We start from the raw sequence: 12,499 nt of genomic DNA on the forward strand, positions 1-12,499 counted from the left end.
CTAAAGGAGATTAGTCTTGAATTTTCATTGGAAGGACTGATGCTGAAGCTAAACTCCAATACTTTGGCCACCTTATGTGAAGAGCTGACTCATTTGAAAAGACCCTGATGCTGAGAAAGATTGAATGTGGGAGGAGAAGGGGACGACAGAGGATGAGACAGTTGGATGGCATCACCAACTCAATGGACATGAGTTTGAGTAAACTCCAGGAGTTGGTGATAGACAGGGAGGCCTGGCGTGCTGCAGTCCATGTGGTCACAAAGAGTGGGACACAACAAAGTGATTGAACTGAACTGCCCTCTGATGGATAAGGATAAGAGGCTTATGAAAGCTTCCTGATGGGAGAGACTGACTGTGGGGGAAACTGGGTCTTGTTCTGATGGGCGGGACCATGTTCAGTAAATCTTTAATCCAATTTTCTGTTGATGGGTGAGGCTGTGCTCCCTCCCTGTTGTTTGACCTGAGACCAAACTATGGTGGAGGTAATGAAGAAAATGGCAACTGCCTTCAAAAGCTCCTGTGTACGCACTGCTACGCTCAGCACCCCCAACCCTGCAGCAGGCCACTGCTGATCCACGCCTCTGCCAGAGATTCCTGAATACTCACAGGCAAGTCTGGGTCAGTCTCTTTTGGGGTCACTGCTCTTTGCTACTCCACATTATCTAAAACAATGGATAAATCCTACATAGTTTAAAATGTTCTGAATAAGCATCTCAAAATCACTGTTGAAAAACTTAAAGTCCAGAAATTCTGAATCAGAGAATGTTAAACCTGGGTCTAAATCTTGAACTCAAGACTTACTGCCTACAATCTCTTGTGATCATCATTTATTCTTCTCAGGCTCAGTAGCCTCTGTAAACTATATCAACTTTGCGCACTGTTGGAAGAATTAGTAGTTATCTAAGCAAAGCACTCAGCACCAAGGCAGGCACGTGTGGTTACTATTCAGTTACACCTATTGAGCTCTTGCTTCTTTGGGAATTGGACTCCCTCATTTTTTGCTGTTTGCACATAGAGTCTTCTTTCATTATTAAAAACATTCTAAGTTTTTTTTAAGGAGAGGGTGCTCTGGCCCCTCCAGAATGGTCTGTCTTCACTTTTTCAAGTTTGTTTTCCTGATTGATTTCATTTGGGTTGGGAGGTATATTCATTTGCTGGAGTAACTTAAAAGAGAGCTTATTGTCTTTCCAGAACTTACAATTTGGAAGGCTAGAAGTTGAAGATAGAGATGTTGGCAGAGTCTGTTCCTTCTTAAGGCTGTGACGAAGAATCTGTTTCATGCCTCTCCCCTGACTTTTGGTATTTGGCTGGCAGTCTTTGGCTTTCCTTGGCTTGTAGAACCATCACCCCAAACTCTGCATTTATCTTCACACAGTGTGCTCCCTGTGTGCATGTCTGCGTCCAAATTTCCCCTTTTTATAAGGACACCAATATCATATTGGATTAAAGCCCACCCTATTCCAGTATGACTTCATCTTAACTAATTACACCTGCAAGGACACTTTTTCCAAATAAGATCACATTCTAGGTGGGGGATGGGATGCTTCGGACTTCAGCATAAGAATGGGGGGATGAAGCTGGGGCACAAATCAACCCGTAAGAGGTTATAAGACTCTCATCATTTCCATGAGCTTTCTGGACTATAAACTCCAAAGGAAACAAGCAAAACCTAATTATAACTCTAGTTGTCAGTCTTTTTATATTGCAAGCCATCTGCACTGGAGCATGAAGATGTAACTTTATGTATATGAGAGAAAGGGTCTTACCTTCATAGAAACAGTATATCTTCCTAGGATTTTATCTAATTTTTTAAGAAGTAGGGACTCTGTAATTAATGTTTTACATTTATTATTTACTTTCATATATTACAATTAATAGTTCAGATAAAAATCACTTTGTTGACCAGATGGGATTTCAGAAATCTTGCAATGGGAAATAAAAAACATGAGAGCGCTTGGCTAAAAGCTAAAAATGGGTTTTAACTAAATACATAAACATTTTGATGTTGCTCCAAACAAAGAAGCCGCTGGAAGCATTTTTTTCAATGACAAAGTTTTCTTTGGGTAGATATTTTTGTATGGCGGCTTTGTCTCTGTAATCTGATGAAGTGATCCATAGGTCAGGATTGGGGAGCTCAGATGCACAAAAGCTTTGCAGTGAAAATAAAGGAAGTCTCTGTCTGCGCCTCCCAGTTTCCACAGTTCCCTTCCCTCAGGCCACCACTGCTGCCAGGGTCCTTGGTATCCAGAGTCTTAAAAAAAAAGGTACATATAAACTGACACCGAGGATAGCAGACTGTCCAGCTCCTGGCTTTTTTCTCTTTACCTTGTGTCTTGAAGATCCTGCCTTATTATTAGCTGTTTCATGTGTTGTAATTGCTGCACTCGTGTTTCCAAAATCATGATTCCTCTTTGGGTGGAACATTATCTGTATAAGCAATGCAGTTTTCTCACAGTACTACAATGCGCCCTCTGCCCACCCCCATTTCTATGGAGGGCCCAGAAGGCAGGTTCTTACCTAAAACACAGTATCAAATGGAAAGATAGACTTAACCAAGGTCTTCAATGGTGCCATTGTACTAGAGACATTCTGCTTGGTGGTTTGCAGTTAAAAGAAAAATCAGGCTTAGGAATTATTGCTTCCCTACACAGCCTCCCTCACTAGTTTCTTTGCTAATAAAATTTACAGGTGAAAGAATCATTAATTCTACAATACGATTGCTGATAGCCACAGTGACACCCTCCTAGGGCTGGAATGTAATTTATTTGAAACTTCCCTATTGTTCAGCATTTACATGGTTTGTAACTGCTAAACATCAAAACAATGCAGTTATGCACATACCCGTGAATATTTTTTTGGCACAAATTGCCAATTTCCAGGCTTCCCTGGTGACTCAGTGGTAAAGAATTCACCTGCCAATTCAGGAGACATGGGTTCGATCCCTGGTCCAGAAAGATCCCACATGGCGTGGAACAATTAAGCCCATGTGCCACAGCTATTGAGCCTGTGGTCTAAAGATCCGGGGCCACAACTGTTGAGTCTCGCCAGCCCTGAAGCCCGGGCTCCACAATAAGAGAAGCCACTGCAATGAGAAGCCTCCTCACTGCAGCTACAGAGTAGCCCCCGCTTGCTGCAAACAGAAAAGTCCAGGAAACAATAAAGACCCAACACAGCCAAAAATAAATAAATTAAATCACTTTTTTTAAATTGCCAATTTGCATCCCCAGAAATAATTTAAACATTTGTTCTTAACATTTGGGACCATGGGCTTTGAGAATCTGATGGATTTTACCACTCTTCAGAAAAAAATATAAATACACACAAAAATCTTTACACAATTTTAGGGAATTTCCCCCTCAAAAAAGAACTCCAGGTAAAGAAATGAAGCCAACTATGCTCCTACCAACAACGATCCTTGCTCATACCTTCAATTTCTTTTCAAACTACTTACTGATTTGATAGATGAAAAGGTATATCTCTCTTTTCTTAATTTGTATTTTTCGATTCTTATGAAATATGAACACATTTTTGAAAAGTTGACTGGTCATATATGTTTTTTATACATTGCTTATTCACGGCTTTTATATAATTCAGATTTTAACTATAAAATTAAAATTTGTAACTCAACACTATAAATGGCAACCCACTCCAATATTCTTGCCCAGAGAATCCCATGGACAGAATAGCCTGGTACACTACAGTCCATTGGGTCGCAAAGAGTCAGACACGACTGAGTGACTAACACACAACACTATAAAAGCAAATGATAAATTGGAAACATCCAGCTCGAGGCATTATTCCCTGAACTAAAATAATGGAATGGAGTCTTTGAAGTATCAGATTCCAATGTTGTATGTCTCCTATTTGCCACTAGAGGGCAGTATTAGCCCATCTATTATTTTCTGGCTTCTGCAGCACAGACTGCTCAATTTACGGTCTTTAGAAAGTATTTTTCTAAAAAACACTTGCAAAGAGTTATAAATACTTAATTGTTTATATAACACATGATTATTTAAATTTTTTGTTAATTTATTTCAACACAAAATGTACAAATGGAATTTCGATCATTATAACCACGCTTAGTCACTCAGTCATGTCCGACTCTGTGACTCCATGGACTGTAGCCTTCCAGGCTCCTCTGTCCACGGGGATTCTCCAGGCAAGAATACAGGAGCAGGTTGCCATGCCCTCCGATCTTCCCAACCCAGGGATTGAACCCAGGTCTCCGGCATTGCTGGTGGATTCTGAGTGAGCCACCAGGGAAGCCCATAATCAGATGAAAACTATGTCTTTATTAGCATTCATTATTACATAGATTTACTGAAACTATGGAGTTTCCCAGGTGACACAGTGGTAAAGAATTCGCCTGCCAATGAGGAGACTCAAGAGACGCAGGTTCAATCCCTGGGTCAGGAAGATCCCCCAGAGAAGGGAATGGCAACCCACTCTAGTATTCTTGTCTGTAGAACCTCATGGACAGAGGAGCCTGGTGGGCTACAGTTCAAGGGGTCACAAAGAGTCAGACGTGACTTAGCAATTAAACAACAACAACTGAAACTATTATTACTTTCAGAATTTGTTTACAGTGCGATTTATAATTGAAACTTCATAAACCATTAGGATAAACTAAGGAAAACAACTGACTCCTGAAGAAGCTTCTTGAAACGCAACCAGATTAATTCTTGATTCCAAATGTTTTATCCCACTGGCTGACCAGGTACTAAAAGATAAAACATGATCTTTTTCTTTTAATAAATTTTTGCTGATCATTTGCATTTGCAGGGCACTGTTCTGGGGCCTGCAAATATGGTAATGAAGGAAACAGAAATCCCTGACCTCAAAGGGCTTATATGCTAGAAAGGTAGGGCAAGAAGCCTATACAGGCATGTGTGTCTTATATACACACTAGAAGGTTACAGGTGCTGAGACCAAAATAAGACTGGAAAGGGAGATAGCACACTGGGGACATGAGGATACTATTTAAATAGAGTGGCCAGTGGAGATTTCTTGGCTTTCCATATGAACAGAAAGCTTAAAGAACACAGAGTCACAAAGATCCGAAGAAAGATCACTCCGTGCAGAGAAGGAACACGGGCACAAGGGATCTGACTGGTGGGAAACAGCAAGGAATTAGAGTGGCAAGAGAGAAAGTGAGCCAGGAAGAGAAAAGGGGCCAGAGAACAGGGGGCCTTGGCAGCCAGCATCAGGACTCAGGCTTTTCCTCTGACGTAGAGAAAAGTTGGGGCTTGAGAAAAAGTTGGGACTTTAAGAACAGCAGGATACAATCTACGTGCATACGAAGCATCACTCCAACTACCATCTCCAAAACAGACCACAGAGGGACAAGGGCAGAAACAGGAAGACTAGTTTAAAAACTACTATAGTTCATTAGGTGAGAGACAGTGGTGCTGGGCACCATGGTGAGAGCAGCCCAGGAAAGATGTTGAGGCAGACAACATTTGAGGTGCCTGTGAGCAGTTTGAATAGGTAGTTGCATATGGGAGATGGGCATTCAAGGCAGAAGTCCTGGTTGGAAAGACAAATTTGGGACACAAAAAGTATAGAAATAGAATAAAACCACTGAGAGAATGAGTGTAGAAAGGAAAGAAACGTCTGACAACCAAACCCTGGAGCATCCAACATTTAGAAGTCAGGGCCATGAGGACACGCTATCTATAGAGGCTGAGAAAGAGTGTCAAGTGAGACAGGAGAAGGACAAGAATGAGGGGTCTGGAAGCCAGCTGCTTCCAAGAGCAGAAGTGATGCACCATCGGAAGCTGAGGGCAGAGCCTGATGCCTTGATGTCAGCTGGGTGGACTATGTGGCCTTGACAAGAGCAGTGTTCCTGGAATGGTGGGTCCTAAAGCCTGATCAGAGAGAATTACAGAGATAAACAGTAATACAGGAGGCAGCAAGCATGACTGTTATTTCAAGGAATTATGACAGGGCTTCGCAGGTGGCGCTAGTGATAAAGAACCTGTCTGCCAATGCAGGAGATAGATATAAGAGTTGCACGTTAAATCCCTGGGCCTGGAAGATCCCCTGGAGGAGGGCATAGCAACCCACTCCAGTATTCTTGCTTGGAGAATCCTATGGACAGAAGAGCCTGGCGGGCTACAGTCCTTAGGGTCTCAAAGAGTCAGACACACCTGAAGCAACTTAGCACGCACGCATACATGAATGACAGAAACAGGACTCAGAAATGAAGCAATAGCTGGAGAAAGATATGAGGTCAAAAGAGGGTTTTCAGAAGATGTGAGAAGAGAGTATGACTTTACATTATTTGCAGTAGAGAGGCGAAAACTGGCGGTTGCAAGTAAGAAATGATACTTTCCAAAGCTATGCCACTGAGTAGGCAAGAGGACAGGATCTAGTGCGAAAGTAGGACTTTAGCCATCTTTAGCATGTGGCCAACTGTATGGACCCACACGCCAGGAGGTGGGAACAATTTTTATTGAGAAACTAAGGTCAGTATTCCCCATGGCACTTTATTCTGTATTTTATTGGGGAATGTGCCTTATAGGAGCTGTTTTTATGACAAAGTTAGTACCTTGTCTTCTGATTAAGTTAAAGTAGAGCAGCCTAATTACTCTGCTGACCATTGCTCAAAGCCCCAGTGCATGGATGACGTTGGCTTCAGAAGATGCTGCCTCTCATTATCCAAGACTGGGCTGGGGCAAGGAAGTGACTTCTCAGGACAAACTCCCCACGAGAAAAAGCAGGGTTTTGCCCATAGTATCTTCTGCTGCAGCAGAGAAGCCAGGTTGGCTAGTTCCTTTGTGTCTTCTACTGATTTGATACAAATTGTCCATTTGATAAAATGGACAATTAAAAATAATTGTGGGGGTAGGGAATAGAAGTGCTGCTAAAAATAAATAATTATTAAATCTTTCTAAATTTAGGTTAGCTACCTGGCATATTTGCTGTCCTCTCTGACTGGACAGAATCCACCTGCAATGTGGGAGACCTGGGTTCAATCCCTGGCTTGGGAAGATCCCCTGAAGGAGGGCATAGCAGCCCATTCCAGTATTCTTGCCTGGAGAATCCCCATGGACAGAGGAGCCTGGTGGGCTATAGTCCATGGGGTCACAAAAAGTAGGACATGACTGAGTGACTAAGTGCACTGACTTGACGGTTTCATCCCGGATCTCTAGGTGACTCACATTTTCACATCGTTCTGTCCTCAAATCCGATGTCACTATCTCAGAGATGTCCTTCCTGGACAGCGACTTAGCCATGGTCTCTACGCTTCATGTGAACCATCCCATCACTCCCTTGCCTTTGCTTTGATGCCCTTGACATTTCTGAAAGTCTGTGAGGTATTTCCTTATCTGGTGTAATCCCTGCCTCCCTGAGGACAGCGAACTTGCCAGTTCTGTTGCTTCTTCTCCCCACACCCAGAACACAGCACAGAGAAGCTGCCCATTAAAGTGTATGTTGAGTGAATGAATTGATGAGAATCAAGGCAGAAGAGAAAGAATGGAGTGCTGGACCCAGCAGGACCACAAAACAATACTTGGGGCATGTTTTTACTAAAAAAAAAAAATGTTCGATATTTTTCTGAAATTCAAATTTAATTGGACAGCCTGCATTTATTTCATTTGGTAGAAAGTATCTACCCCTAGACACTTTCATTATTAGCAGCTCACATCAAACCATTATATAGTTGCCCCTTAATACTGCAGGGGATTGGTTCCAGCACCCCTGCCAATATTGATATCCATGGATGCTCAAGTTCCTTATATAAAATGGTACAGTATTTGCATATAACCTCCCATATTCTTTACATATCCTCCTTTATATTTTAAATCATCTCTAGATCATTTATATAATACCTAATACAAAGTTATACCAAGCATATAGATATAAATACAATGTCAGTGTTGTGTAAATAGTTGCTGACTCAATAGTAAATTCAAATTTTGCCTTTCAGAACTTTCTGAATTTTTTTTCTGTAGAGTCTCAATCTGCAGTTGGTGGAATCCATGGATATAGAACCCAAGGATGTGGAATCAGCATACACAGAAAGCTGACCATACATCCAGTGTAGGTGCTTAATCAAGGTAAACAGGAGGTGGCATGACACAGTGGATACTGCAGAATTAGTGTCAGTTAGCAGCCCTGGGATCATGTGGCTGTCAAATGTTGGTTTTAGGAAACTTACTTTCTTATATGTTATAAATATGATTCAATTATTTGTTCAATAGATACTATGTGCTAAGCATTGGGCTAGCACATAAAAATTATTCCACAATGGAAAAAATGGGAATTCTTGTACACTGTTGGTGGAAGTGTAAATTGGTGCAGCCACTGTGGAAAACAGTATGGAGGTTTCCCCAAAAACTACAAATAGAACTATCATACTGTGCTGTGCTTAGTTGCTCAGTCATGTCCAGCTCTTTGCGACCCTCATGGACTGTAGCCCACCAGGCTCCTCTATCCATGGGGATTCTCCAGGAAAGAATACTGGACTGGGTTGCCATGTCTCCTCCAGGGGATCTTCCCAACCCAGGGATCAAACCCAGATCTTCCACATTGCAGGCAGATTCTTTACCACGTGAGCCACCAGGGAAGCCCCAAAATACTAGAGAGGGTAACCTATCCCTTCTCCAGGGGATCTTTCTGACCCAGGAATAGAACCAGGGTCTCCTGCATTACAGGTAGATTCTTCACCAGCTGAGCTACCAGGGAAGCACAATGACCCAGCAATTACACTCCTGGGTATATATATTAAAAAAAAAACAAAACCTCTAACATGAAAAGATACATGCATCCCAACATTCATAGCAGCATTATTTACAAATGCCAAATATGAAAGCAACCTAAATGTCCATCAACAGATGAATGTGTAAAGATTTTCTTTATACACACAGTGGAATACTACTCAGCCATTAAAAGAGTGAAACTTTGCCATCTGTAGCAATATGGATGGACTTGGAGGGCGATAGTCTAAGTGAAGGAAGTCCGACAAAGGAAGACAAAAACTGTAGGATGATTTTTGTGTGGAATCTAAAAAATATAATAGGAAATTCATGTTCAATCCCTGGGCCGGGAAGATCCTTTGGTGTAGGAAATGGAAACCCATTCCAGAATTCTTGCCTGGGAAATTCCATGGACAGAGGAGCCTGGAGGGGTACAGTCTATGGGGATCACAAAGAGTCGGACATGACTGAGCATGCACACACACAGTGAATATAACAAAAAAGCAGAAGACTCACAGATATAGAGAACAACAGTGGTTACCCAGAGGGGAGAAGGAAGGGGGAGGGGCAAGATAGAGGAGGGGATTAACAGGTACAAACTGTTAGGTATAAACTAAACTATAAGGGCATATTGTACAATATGGGGGATACGATCAATATTTTATAATAACTATAAAGTGAAAGTAAAGTCACTCAGTCATGTCCGACTCCTTGTAATTCCATGGACTGTAGCCTACCAGGCTCCTCCGTTCAGGGGATTTTCCAAGCAAGAGTACTGGAGGGGGTTGCCATTTCCTTCTCCAGGGAATCTTCCTGACCCAGAGATCGAACCCAGGTGCCCCGCATTATAGGCAGAAGCTTTACTGTCTGAGCCACCAGGGAAGTCACGATAACTATAATAACTATAAGTTAATAATAACTATAAGTGGAGTATAACTTTAAAATTATGAATCACTATATTGTACACCTGTAACTTAAATAATATTATACAACTATACTTCAATTTAAAAATTCTCACACTAACTATAAGAAAAGTAGATTATTCCACCACGGATCATTTTCCTACTTTTTTCTCATTTTTTCCTCTTACCTAATTGACAACATCTTGCAAATTAATTACCTTCCTCAAAATTTTATTCATTCATTCTTGCCAAGAATCATGAAAGAAGACAGTTAGGTTTTTACTGAAGGACAGATGATTCTATGGGCAGGAATTACTTATACACTAAATGAGTCTCTCAGTCTAACTGTACCTGAAGGATTTCTCTCCACTATCTTCTTAATCCCCTCACCCTAATGTAAGATCACAGTCTCAAGAACTTGTACTGTTTCTATGTATTCTATTATCTTCATCGGTAACATATATTAATAAAATGCATATTAAAAATAAATATATTTCCACTGCCATCAGTTTCCCTTGCAAACCTGAGTGATGGTTTCTCTCATGAGTTCTCAAAAAGACATGTTTTTTAACATGGCTGCCTTTTCTTTCTTGTCTAGATCTCTTTTTCTTTGCTTTTGTTCATTAACAAAATGGGTTACTTTAGGCTCCACAAACCACCCACTCCACATCACAGGTGTTTTGTGGGGAAAAAGGAAGGGTGTGGCATTAAGTAGCACAAATTCATGAATAATCTCCTATAAGATAAATACCATTTATAAGATAAATACCATTTATTTATAAGGTAAATAACCATTTATCATAAATCTCTTAATGGACATCTGCACATTTGTTCTCATACTTGACAGTGAAGAGGAGTTTAGTAAAAACACATTTATAAGGAGGAAGAAGTGAGCATTCCTTCAAAAACTAGGAACGTTTTTCTCCATTGCAGTAGTGAAGAGCAAACTGAAATGAACAAACCAGAACTGCTTGGCCAGGCTTTAATCACCCTGTGGTTCTAACTCTTGGAGCAGGCATTACGGAAGGAATGTACTCTCCTTACAGGAAATGGCTTTGTGCTTTCTTCAGTGGTGACTGTAGTTATTTGACTGTTAGAAAGCTTATCTGAGAGGCCTTCATTCTGGGGTCCCTGGGCCCAACCTACCCATTAGGCAATTCCAACAAGGAACAAAAGACCCATTGAAAATGAAAGAAGAGGAAGAGTCAGCCTGGAAGTGGCAAGGGGAAGATGGACATTGAGAGCAACTCAGAAAAACAAGGAGCCTGTGCAGCCTTCTCCCACGCTTCTTCCTAAGGGCTCCGTGTAGGAAACACGGAATCCCTCCCAGCAGCCCCTCAGGGGGCTACACTCCCAAAGGTAAACCTTCTCACTACCAAAACCTCAAACACTGCGATAATACCATCATTACGGTCTTGCCTAAAAGTTTACTGTATAGTTTTACAGCTTAAAAATTCTTGAAACTGAAAAAACCCAATTGATGTAAATTACATTAATAGGCCCCAGGATTAGGGAGCCAGATCTGTCTGGCAGCCTGGGAAATTTTACCATCCTACACTCAGCTATGCTCAGAAACCCTTCTGCTTATTTATGTTCTAGAATTGCTGACACTTCTTAGGGAGGGCCCCTACCCCGTTAAGAGAGAAAACCACAGATATAACTCAGACTTTCAGAGCACAGGCCCAAGCATTTTAAACTTTCTCCGCTCCCTCGGCTCTTCTTCAAGATGGCAGCTCAGAGAGTGGTGGTGGGGTCCCGGGTACATGATCACCATCCCCTGCCTTCCATGTCCTATTTCAAGCATGGAGCCACACCTGGCATCTCCTGGGCCTGAGGAACTGTCGAGTCTTTCTCAACTGGGTCTGCTGAGGTCTGACCGTTGACTTCATTTTACCTCCACCCCAGGTGGGCCCACCCTTGCTTAGTGTCACGTTGCCCTACTGGAGTCACACCCCTCCTTTTAATTTCACCCAATGCCCTTAGCTATCTAGACAGTTCTCGACAGTATTCTCAGAAGTTTCTAGAAAGGGATATTCAGGGGAATCAGGCTCTCACTCCATCTACTTGACTCTGCAGTTGTTCACACGGTCATGAGAAGAATCACCTTGTGAGATTCCTTCTCTCAATAAGAAATGGCGCAAAAGCCACCCTTCTTTCACCTCTTCTCTCCCTCCACCTGAGCGTTTCCACGTTCAGCACTGTAGTCTAGAAAAGTCCCCCAGAAACTTTGTCACCATGTGTTCCCTCTGCTTCTGATACCTCCTTCCTCCCACAAGGACGGGGTCTAACCAGGACGTACCTACAGAATCCTCATGATGCACTCGGTTCAAAGGGTGCCCAGATGGAGCCCATACTCCACTTCTCTGAAGCTTTTGATGTCATGGTTCAGGCTTGAAGGTGAAAGACTAAAAGAGAAAAAATGATTCTAAGACAAAACAGAAGTACATCTGTTCAATATTATATAAAATATGATTTCTTTATATCTATTTCCTCAGAAGCAAGATTTCTGAATTCCTTTCAAAAGTTCCTTCACTACTTTTCGCTTCCTAATATGCCAGCATATCTTTATTCCAAACAGAACTTTTCATTATCTTATTTGAAAAACAAAACAAACCCACCTAACTCCAAGATTTGGCATCACGTCAAAAGCAGCCAGCAGTGTTAGAATGGAGGCAGCAGAAGAACCACATGTGAGAAATGAAACACAGGGTTTGATTCATAGAGAACATGATTCATGGAATTTGAGGCAAATACAAGTATTTTTGAAAAATTCAAGGCCAGCATTATTAATGAAGTAGATTAGCTTTATATGATGGTGAACATACACTCTTACTTTAATAATCTTCAATATCATACAGTGAGCACATACCTGCCAGTTTCAAAAGGTGAGCACTG

At 41.7% G+C, this 12,499-nt stretch overlaps 1 long non-coding RNA gene across 1 annotated transcript in view; it reads right to left on the bottom strand.

Moving 5' to 3' along the window:
• Positions 1 to 1,843: 1,843 nt before the first annotated feature.
• The window catches only part of LOC112578026, a 74,802-nt gene continuing 64,146 nt past the window's right edge, over positions 1,844 to 12,499 (bottom strand). Inside the window, exons 2-3 of the long non-coding RNA XR_006641233.1 lie at positions 11,904 to 12,009; positions 1,844 to 2,251 (exon numbers count right to left, since the gene is read on the bottom strand). This is a non-coding gene — a long non-coding RNA (uncharacterized LOC112578026). The remainder of the gene's footprint in view (positions 2,252 to 11,903; positions 12,010 to 12,499) is intronic.

The sequence above is a fragment of the Bubalus bubalis genome, chromosome 1 (assembly GCF_019923935.1).
Source record: "Bubalus bubalis isolate 160015118507 breed Murrah chromosome 1, NDDB_SH_1, whole genome shotgun sequence".
NCBI classification, from domain to species: domain Eukaryota; kingdom Metazoa; phylum Chordata; class Mammalia; order Artiodactyla; family Bovidae; genus Bubalus; species Bubalus bubalis.